The 10,352-nt window shown below is 51.0% G+C and overlaps 1 protein-coding gene across 2 annotated transcripts in view; it reads right to left on the reverse strand.

The window, feature by feature from the left end:
- Window positions 1-10,319: 10,319 nt before the first annotated feature.
- The window catches only part of NEU2 (neuraminidase 2), a 10,562-nt gene continuing 10,529 nt past the window's right edge, over window positions 10,320-10,352 (reverse strand). For both annotated transcript variants that reach the window (XM_036911762.2, XM_036911768.2), the window contains exon 3: window positions 10,320-10,352. This exon is cut by the window's right edge and continues 4,531 nt beyond it. The gene's annotated coding sequence lies outside the window, so the exon portion shown is untranslated.

Below are 10,352 nucleotides of genomic sequence, written 5' to 3' on the forward strand. Positions count from 1 at the left end.
CCGGCGTGATGAGGAGTGAACTTCTCTCAGCCCCAGACCTGGGATGGAGAAGGGCTGGAGTGGCCACTCAGAGAGACCAGGGTAGGTTCAGGAGGCCTGAGTCTTCTGTGATCAAGTGCCATTTCTCCCAGTGCCAAAGGGTCCCAGGGCAGGTGGGTCAGCCCCCCATCAGCAGGGCATGACACCCTCCCCTGTGCTGAAAACTTACCTGCTGCATCGGCCCTTCCATACCAGAGCCAAGGACGCTTGTTATTGAGGTGGGGGAGGGGGCCCAGTCTCTGCGGTGAAAGTAGACCCACCCAGAGATTTCCTGAGAGCTGGGACCCCCCCACCCCACCCCAGCTTAGCGAGGATCACACCCCCTACCTCTGCAGGGAAGGAAGTCTTCCTCCCCTTCAGCCCCCTCCTCGACCTTCCCCGAGTGGCTCTGCAGGGCTGGCAGGATGCCCGGCTCCCTCTGCCCGCCTTCTCCCTGTACTGAGTCCCGGCTCCACTTCCGCTGGTGGCACCGCAGGTTGGCCTTTCCAGAGCCTCTCCCCAGACCCCTGCAGACACGAATTTGGTCCAACCATCCTCCGGCTGCTTGGCGGTGCTTCTCACAGGCCCTTGACCCCAAGCCTCCTGGAGTCCGGGCATCCTGGGGGGGGGAAGGCGGGGCCCCGGTTCACCGCACTGCCTCCCCTTCCCGCGTCTCTGCGGTTTGAGAGCTGTCAGCCAGACCCCCAGTTACAGCAGAGGGGCGAGGCTGGTGTCTGAGTCCCAGCTCTGCCACAGACGCCCAGCATCTGCGTCTCAGTTTGCACCTCTGTGGAGGGGCAATAGCCTGGGAAGTTAGGTAAAGTGTTCTGTGCGAGGTGAGTGCCCTCGACTGGCGGGTCCCGAGCGGCCGCCCTGACCAGTGCTTCAGGGCAGAGCCTCAGTGACGCTCGTGGTTGATTTAACAACCCTGGTTTGAAAGAGGACAGATTCTAAAAGTGCGCTTTATCTGCCACTAAAAATAACCTAAAATGGGTCAGGTTCTGAGCCTTGTGATTCCCTGCCACCAGGGGGAGCCTCGAACTCTGGCCTCCATCCACGAGTTCAGGGGGGACCCTGCCCAGGGGCTATCCCTTGCCCAGAGCCCCAGCTCTCATGTTCCCATAGCAACGATGTCATCAGGGATGGAGGCAAGTTCCCAAGGGATGCGAGAGCCCACGGAGCCCATAATTGTGCTCAAGGACTTGCCATGAGTATCGAAGGCCTGGCAGCATCATTCTTCACTGAAGATGCCAGAAAATCAAATGGGTTTGAACAGCCACAGGGAGAATTAGGCCCGACTTTGGGAGGAATTGGGTAACGGAGAATCACATCCACAAAAATAACTTGTGTCTTTCGCCAAGAGTGTAAAGGACATGGGAAAATATTCCCAATACAATTGTAAGATAAAAGAAAGAAAGAAAGAAAAATCAGGAAACTGGGTACACATAGAACTCCACGTATGGGAAAAATGTCATCCTGGGAGACCATCAAACACAAAGAAAGTTGTTAAATGGCATAAGCACAAGCGAATTTTTTTCTTCCTTCCACTTTCCCAGATCTCCTTTGCAACCACACACTACTTTTATATAATAAAAATTAAATAAATAAAAAGGCAACTCTGGTTCCAGAAGGTGTGGGTGAAATCCCGCAGGACAGCTCAGCTTTATGTGCAGGGCTGGTTGTGTCCCAGGAGACACCTCCCCCGCCACACATCTCTCGGGATTTGTAAAGAAGAGGCTGACTTTTTTTCAAATTGAAAAATAATACATGCATATAGTAAAAATTCAACCAGCACAATGAAAAGCAAGTTTTCCTGCCGGCCCAGACCCCCAGCTCCTGTGTCTGTGTATTCTTGCAAACCTTTCTATGCATATGCAAGCATATGTTTACAAGGCCTTTTCACCCTGTTTCTTTGTTCACTCAGTATTTCTGAAAATGTCATGGAGCTTTCTTGTATCCACCACGTTCTTTTTAAAGCTAGCATACTGTTCCATGCTACAACATAATGCATTGTACCAATTTCCTACTGCTGGACACTTAGATTATTTTTTGCTATCACAAACCATGCCCATTGGAGATTCTCTGGCCCTATGTCTTTGGGCACTGTGTGGTCAGTGTATCTATCTGCTAGAGAAATCCCTAGAAGAACATCTAGGGTTCAAAGACTATGTACATTTTCAGTTTGGGTTAATCAATGGGCATACCCACCATGTGTGAGAATTGGGGCTTAGTATTTCTTTCAGCCCAGAGGAGCAGTTTTGGAGTGTCCCATTTTAAGTAAGTGACGTAGATGAACATCCGACTTCTGAAATGGATATTTTAAAAACAGGCCTTGGTGACTTGAATTTCAAAAGGGTTCTTGGCTTTCATCAAAGTATTCATGTGAAAATGAGCTGGCCCCTTGCATTTACAATATGATTTGAATTTTTAAAAATGATGCATTCCCTTTCCAAGAAAGCTGCCTGTGTGTTTGCTGGACTGAACATGAAGATGGGAAGGAGCTGGCCTGATGGCCTCAGAGGCTCTGGCAGCTCTGCAGCGTCATGGCGCTAAGCCCACACCCGGAGGGCAGAGGAAGGCACTTGCTGCTCTCCCCAAGGTCCCTGCATTGCCATAGCAAGTCCCCAGTCCAGGTGCTCTGCCCCCAGGGATCAGGTCTGCCAACCTGGGGAGACAGCACCTGTCTGCCCCTGAGTCAAGCTCTGGTCAGTGCTGGTCAGCCTGTCAGCCAGTCAGGGCTGCTTTCTGCTGGGACAGCTGCCGCCAGGCCCTGCGCCACCTCTCTGTCCTGGCCCCGCGCACTCCCCAAGCCTGAATCCACCCTCCCTTGGGAGGCCTCTTACTGAATTTCCTGTATGCATTTTCTGCCAACAGTCACCACTTTCTGTGGCGATTACGCATCACCTCCTTCCCAGCTTCATATTCTGTTCCTCTTCCTCTGCCTCAGCGGCTGGCAGTTCTCCTAACTGATGTGCCAAAATCAAAACCAAACCACCCTGTGGGTTCCAGCTTCATCCCTCCCAGAACCTTCTGCCCAGCGTTGTCTTGTGACCCTTTTCCTCCTGCATGGCTGCCCCCAGGTCTCAGGAAGCATCGATTTTTCCTGACTACCTCCTTGCCCATTGATCAGCTCCTAAAATGGAGAGAAAGTCATCTCTGAAATGCCCTTGGCCCTGGGTCTGCCTCTGGCCCCTTCCCACACCGCATCACCTCCTCCAGGAAGCACAGTTTTCTCCTGCCACTCCTGTGAATATCATCTCTCCTCTCTGAGCACCCAGAGCCTGCAGGACCTTGCCCACTCCGTGCTCAGAACACTTCCCACCGCGCTTGCCTTGTTCTGTAAGCACCGCTCTAGCCCCTCCTTAGATCATCACTGCCTTGAGAGTCCACATTTGTCAGGCTGCAGCATCCGGCCCACCCTGCCACGTAGTGGGTATCCTAGCTTGGCTGCCTTAACTAAGTAGCACAGACTGGGGGACGCGACCACAGACATTTATATTCTCACGGTTCTGGAGGTGAGAGCCCAAGAGCAGGGTGACAGCATGGGTATGGGTGAGGCCCGTCGTCCGGGCCTGCCAGGGGGCTGCCCGCTCGCCAGGTGCTCACGTGGCCTTTCTTCAGTTCCTGTACATGGATGTCTTCTTTCTCTTCTTAGAAGACCACCAACCCTATAGGATTAGGACCCCATCCTTATGAACTCATTTAATCTTAATTACCTCCTAAAAACCCTCTCTCCAAATACAGTCACACTGTGGGTTAGGGCCTTAACAGACGAATTTGGAGGGGAAACAATTTCGGCCACTGCGGTACCCACCACATGTCTGCTGAGGTACAACAGAAGCCGATATCCATACATCAGCTACTAGGTGCAAGACCGGCTCTCATGAATTGCTTCATTCAATCCTCATTATACCCAAAAAGGGGGTCCTATTATCATCTGCATTTTATTGGCAGAGAAACTGAGAACCAGAGAGGTTAAATAATTCATCTGCAAGTTAGCAGCCGATGGGCGATTCTAGTTCATGTCTGCTTGATCTCATGACCACTATGCATGCTGCGCCCTTGGAGTTAGATGAGCCTGAAGTTCTTTGCTGCACTCTGACATTTTTAGGCTGGAGCCTTTGCCCCATTCACCTAAATTCTCCCCAGCAAGCTCTCCGGAAGCCTCTTGGGCCCCTACTGGGACAGTTACACAGACCATCGTTGGCAGTAGCATAGATACAGGAGTGCTGGGGTGCGGGTTCTTTTCTTCAGGAATTTCAGATGGTGATTTCAAGGCTCTGATCCCTCAACCCTCATCAGATGGAGAAAGTCAGAGCAGAGAATATGCAGGGCTCTTCTGACCTCCGCAGTTCTGGAACTTTCTGTATGTGTGTCCATCTCTGGCCTTTAACCTAGACTATAAACCGCATCATGGAGAAAGCAGGGACCGTAACTTACAGATAAAAGAACAAACGCACGATGTAATCACTTTTTCTGAGCACTCAGGTATTTAAAAGTAAAAGAAGAAAGCTTTTCCAGACATTTTAACTCATAATGGGCATCTAAGCTTCACATTTGTAAACAACACATTTTAAGAGATTTCAAATATACAACTTTGACACAATAATTCCACTTAGAGGATTCAACTTACAGAAATAATCGCAGATGAGGACCAAGGTTTACTCACAAAGGTGTTCATCTCAGTGTATTTTTTACAGGAAAAAAAAGATGGAAGCAACTTCAATTTCTAATACTCAAGGAATGGCTAAATAATTCATGGTATGTCTGTTTGACATATTCTCTTTTGCAAGAAAATAACATGGAAGAGGTGCGTATGATAGAACATCAGGTGGGGAGAAAAGCATTATTCTATACCAATTTTGCAGCATGATCTCGGTTTTGGGGAAAAAAAGAGAAGTTCACAGATAAAAGACCAGAAGAAAATGGGCCTCTGGTTAGTGAGGTTGTGGGTGATCATTTTTCTATCTCTTGTACTTCCAAAGATCTGGCATCTATTACTTTTAAGCCCTCCCCTAAAAACAGTACAAAAATGGAATTTGAGAAAATAACACCTTGCCAAAAGTACAGTCAGCTTTCTCACCTCTGAGCAGTGTGATTACATTATCACGTTTAAGTACTGGAGTCCTTCCTCTCTTCTGCATGTGCTGGGGCTGCGAAGCGGGTGGCAGTGCGGCCCCAACACTGAAATCTCACCACGCAGAATGGGGGCCTTGGAGCGCCAGCATCTCCGACTCTTTCTGGCTCTGCAGGAACTGCTGCCTTCTTAGGCGCCCTGGGCCACAAGTCCGCAGAGCAGGATTGACGTCCAAGCTGCCATCTCCCACCTTCTCTGGTGAGGCAATGAGAGAATGCCAGGGGAGGTGGCATGGTGCCCAGGGGCTGAGGGCTAAGGGCACAGGCTCCAGACACAGGTCAGACAGAACTTCAAGCCCCAGAACCTGGACACACAAACTCCTTTGTGCTTCTTGGATGTTTCGAGAGAGACAACTCAGAACAGATGTGGGAACACTGGGCTGGACTCAGAAAACCCAGATGCTCTCTTGGCCCCCCTGTGATGGCTGTATGGTCTTGGGGAAGTCAGTGGACCTCATGGGACCTGTTTTAATCCCTACCCCGTCAACTGAGGAGGCTGGACTTAGACTTCAAGGTCACTTCCATCTCTAAAGGGCCAGCGTTTTATGTCTTGCGAGGTGTGGTCTTACTCTAGGAGTGGGCAGTTTCAGGTAGTCTTTGTGGCTGCCATGTTGCCCCCAGTTAATCTCGGCTGTGCAGAGAGAAGGTATCTCCTGAGAGAGGTGGGTCTCCTCTATTAACACCGCTGCAGCCCACCCTGCCTGCCCTCTCCCCAGGGCCAGGCTCTGTACCTTCCAGGCTGACCACCTGGACAGGCTCTAAGCCCTCCCTCCTCTCGCCCACCTCACATGCCCTTTGGGGAGGGGCCTTCTTGACCTCCACCATCATCCCACCCCAGGTATCCAACACAGAGGACGGCCTGCATTGGACAATGGCAAGTACAGGCCGCTGTGGCAAGGAGGCTGATACCGGTGCCGAGCCAGGGGGTCAGTTTAGGAGGCACAGTCTTTCATGGCATGAATCAACATGAGGAACTGGTCCCCAGCAAGGAGAGGAGAGACGCACAAGCTCTTCATGAATACATGTATATGTATGCATGTGTGTGTGTGGATTGGCATGATTAAAATTCTCAGGGGAGGAGGCAGAATCCGACATGGCTGTGGTGGACTTCACCACACGATGACTCATGTAGCTTTTTCATTTTCCATCTTGACAAATTTCCACTGCCACAGGATGGTCTGTCCAGTGTCTGACTGCACATAAGCTTATGTCCCCTGGTTTTCATGCACCTGGCACATGTGTTTGTTAAAGGAAAGAAGGCAGGAGGTGGACTTGCTGAGAGCAGAATGGGGTGGCCCCCAGATTGAGGGCCCCGTGCACACAAAGGTTGCAGAAGTTCTTTGTGTAGCTTCATGACTTTAGATTCTTGTGAAAATTCAATGTCAGACTTTCTATCAGGTTATGCCAATTCAAAATGCATATTCAAGTTACCGAATGGCCAAGGAGGGACGAGACTTACCTCCCAAGTGCCCGCTGATGTTGAGTCATTGCAAGGATTTGGGGCAGAGAAAGGGCATTATTTGAGCCAGGACTGGGGTGGACCACAGTTCATAGGGGAAGCAGAGCCGTAAGAGACCAACAGAAAGCAAATGGGCTCCAAACCCACTGGCACCAAAGCAAAGTCCACCGAGACCCTGTGGGCCTTTACTCCAGCCTAAAGAACATCCTTTTCTAACCGTGTGGACCAAGTTAGAAGGGTGAGCCTGGTAGTGTTCTCCCTGCTGCATCCAGTGTGCTGTGGGCAGAGAACGAGCCTGGGTGAGGAGGCGCCCTGCCAGCCCCTCACTCCCAGCCCAGGCCACCAGTCCGCCCCACCTGGGCCCAGACCTGAGAGCCCGTGAGCAGCCATTTGTACCAAGAAGACCAACAGGGTGGTCAGGGTGGCCTTGCAGAACTGGGAGGAGCCTCCTGCCTCTTGAACAAAGCCCTGAACAAATTTCTGCACACATCAGAGGTCTGGGGGACTTGTGAAAACACAGATGGCTGGGCCCCACCCCCAAATTTTCAGGTTCAGAAGGTCTGTGGGGCTCAGTAGGACCTAAGAATTTGTATTTCTTACATTCTCACAACTCCTCAGGTGCTGCTGACCCTCCAGGGACTGCACCCCAAGAACCACCGCTCTAAGGCGCAGGTAGAAACCCACGAAGTGGGCTCCAAGGGCAATTCCAGGGAGAGGAAGGAGACTAAAGTCCCTGGGTCTGGCACCCAGCTAGACACTGGTCACATCCTGGTGGCCATGACTGTGGCTCCTTGAGGGGAACAGTCAAGTTGTGTTATTATTTCCTGGGCCTCCACCAAAATGTCACCTCCTCAGAGACACCATCCCCAGTGACCCCAGGGACAGCAGACTCGCACACACCTTGACCGTATTGTTCCCTTCCACATCCTCTTTGTCTCTAATCAGTACACTGTGACATTTCCTACTTAGTTGCTTATGTGTTTATCATCCACTTTACTCCACAAGATGAGAGTTCCTTGAGGGCCGTGGAATATCTCTTCACCACTGAGTCCCCAGCTGCTAGAACGCTGTCTGGCCCACTGCTGGTGCTCAGTGCAGGGTGGCGTAAAGGTGGCCTTAGCCGTCCTGGGAAAGTAAACTGAACTCGTGGAGCCTGGAGTGGATGGTGTGGAGAAAGTGGCTTTGGCCATGTTGTTTACCCTGGTCCACAGGGGTCCTTAGCAGACCAGATACGCAAAGTCTTTACAACTCATGTGGCAATAGGCAAGATCACAGCATGTCATTTCCCAGAGCTCAGATGTTTAGGACAAACAAGGAGGCAAAATAAATGGGGATGTGATGGAAATGACGACCCTTGTTCCAGGAGTCCCTGATGGTGACAAGGGCTTGGACTCAGTGCTACAGCATGCTACAGCATGTTTGAGCTCTGGTCTCTGGCTTCTAACTCCCTCCTTCCCTACCTGGGGACATTGCTGGCCCTCGGGGTGCCCACCCCTCTGAGAGAGAGAGAGAGAGAGGGGGCTGCCGAGATGTCCACAGGATGCAGTCAGGGTCCCCAGATCCTTCATGCAGTTCGGAGTGTTAGAGGTTGTTAGAGGGCTGGCCACTATTTGACCATGAACAGAAGGGCCTGGGAGGGGCTGAGGATTCTTAGGACACCAGAGAGCTCAGCCTTACATTCAATAGGCCAGAAGGCCCGGGCACTACTTTCCTGCCCACCGGTATGGGCACATGTCTCTGCTGGAATAGTCTTTCTACCCTCTCCTGGGGCTTTAGAGGGGTGGACTCCTCTCAGATCATGGAAGGTCTGGATTCCCTGGGAGCGATGGGGGATTCTGCCATCTCAGGAAATTCCATGACAACAGCATGGCCCAGCCTACAGACAATATTCCTCAATCACTTTCCTTGAGCCATCAGACATCATGATTGACCAAAGAGATTAATTAAATGACATGACAGAAATGATCCGTTTTCTATTGTCCCCTTTATGTTTCCGGCCATTATGACCTTGAGGTGCAGCCAGGCCCTGAGCTGACTACAGAAGCACCCCCTCCTCAGTTGCAAGGCAAGAATAGCAGGATTGTATTGGTTTCCTTTGGATGCTCTAACAAATTATCACACATGTGGTGGCCTAAAACGATACACATTTATTCTATTTCAGTTCTGAAGGGCAGAAGTCAGTTTCATGGGCAAAGTCAAGGTGTCAGCAGGGCCTTGCTCCCTGCAGAGGCTCTCAGGAGAATCCTTCCTTGCTTGTCAGCTTCTAGAGCCGCATTTCTTGCACTCCTTGACTCATGGCTCCTCCACCTCGGACACCAGCTATGCAGTATTTATTTCAGTGTCACATTGTCCCCTGCCTCCTCTGATATAAACACTTGTGATCACATTAATGTCCCATCTGGATTGTCCAGCTTGATCTCCCATTGCAAATCCTCAACCAAATCCCATGTGCAAAATCCTTTTTGCCATGTAAGGCCACATTCACAGGCTCTAGGGATCAGGACATGGACATCTTTGGGTGGGGGAGGGGGGCATTATTCCACCTCCAGTGCAGGCCTTGTCAGGGCCTTGGTTATCTTCCTAGTCTAGGCTCTGTGCCCTCTCCCCACCCTTGGCATCCCTTCCTCAGGGAGTTCCCAGAACTGCAGCCCCAGACCCCAGGATCCAAGTCATTGGTCACTGTTCCTGGCAGGCCAAGAAATAAACATAGAGAAGCACCTGTGACCAGGAAGTGCCATGACAGGTGGCATCCAAACAGAGGGGCTGCACAGGATAGCTGCTGAGAGGGGAGGTGGGCAGCCACAGCCTGGAGGCAAACATCTGTAATGACCAGGACCAAGGGGCCTCCCAGACTTGGGGCTCCAGGCCTCCATGCTCTGTGCTAAGGTGGTGCTGGTGAGCTCAGGTCTCCCTGCTCCCTGCTGTGTCTGCGCCCTGCCTCCGCATCACCAGGCGGAGTGCTGAGCAGGGCTGCTCCCCAGCCTCCCTCCAGCTTGGGCCTGGCAGTGGAAGTACAATGACTGCCCACGTGCATGCACACACGCACACACACACCCCACACCACCCCCCAGATGTCCCAGGCAGTGGCACCAGGTTCCAAACTGGCCAAGTGCTGCCGCCCATGTGGCACAGCCTGGAGCTCTGGTGTGACTGACCTGAAGGCCACCTTTCTGAGCCTTCAGAGGCTGAAATGCTGCTCCTGACCTTTTCACTCAACAGTAAGGGCCTAAGCACACATCCCTGGGTTTGCCTGTTTATTTGTTTGAAGAGTGGGTTTTAGGGGCAGGTATTGGGGAGGGGCCTGCTGGGACTGTGCATCAATCTGTGGGTATGTGTGTGTCTCTATGGACACAAATTATAGTAAAAACTCAGTTTCACCAAATGTACTAAATGTATCCTGGATTGGATCCTAGAACAGAAAAAGGACACTAGTGGAAAACTGCTGAGATCCAGATAAAGCCTAGAGATGAGCTAATAGTACTGTACCCATGCTAATCTCAGTGCTGACAAACGTACCACAGTTATGTAAGATGTTAACACTAGGGGAAACTGGGTGTGGGCTATGTGGGAACACTCCATACCATCTTTGCAACTTTTCTGTAAATCTAAAATGATTCCCTCCAAAAGAGTTAATTCAAACAATTCAGTTCCAAAGTTTCACCCCTCAATATAATATATTGATTTGGAGGTTTAACTAGCAAATGTATTATTCCGTTCACCTTTTATTTTTTATTGAGGT

This window comes from Manis pentadactyla, chromosome 6, assembly GCF_030020395.1.
Source record: "Manis pentadactyla isolate mManPen7 chromosome 6, mManPen7.hap1, whole genome shotgun sequence".
Classification (NCBI taxonomy): Eukaryota; Metazoa; Chordata; class Mammalia; order Pholidota; family Manidae; genus Manis; species Manis pentadactyla.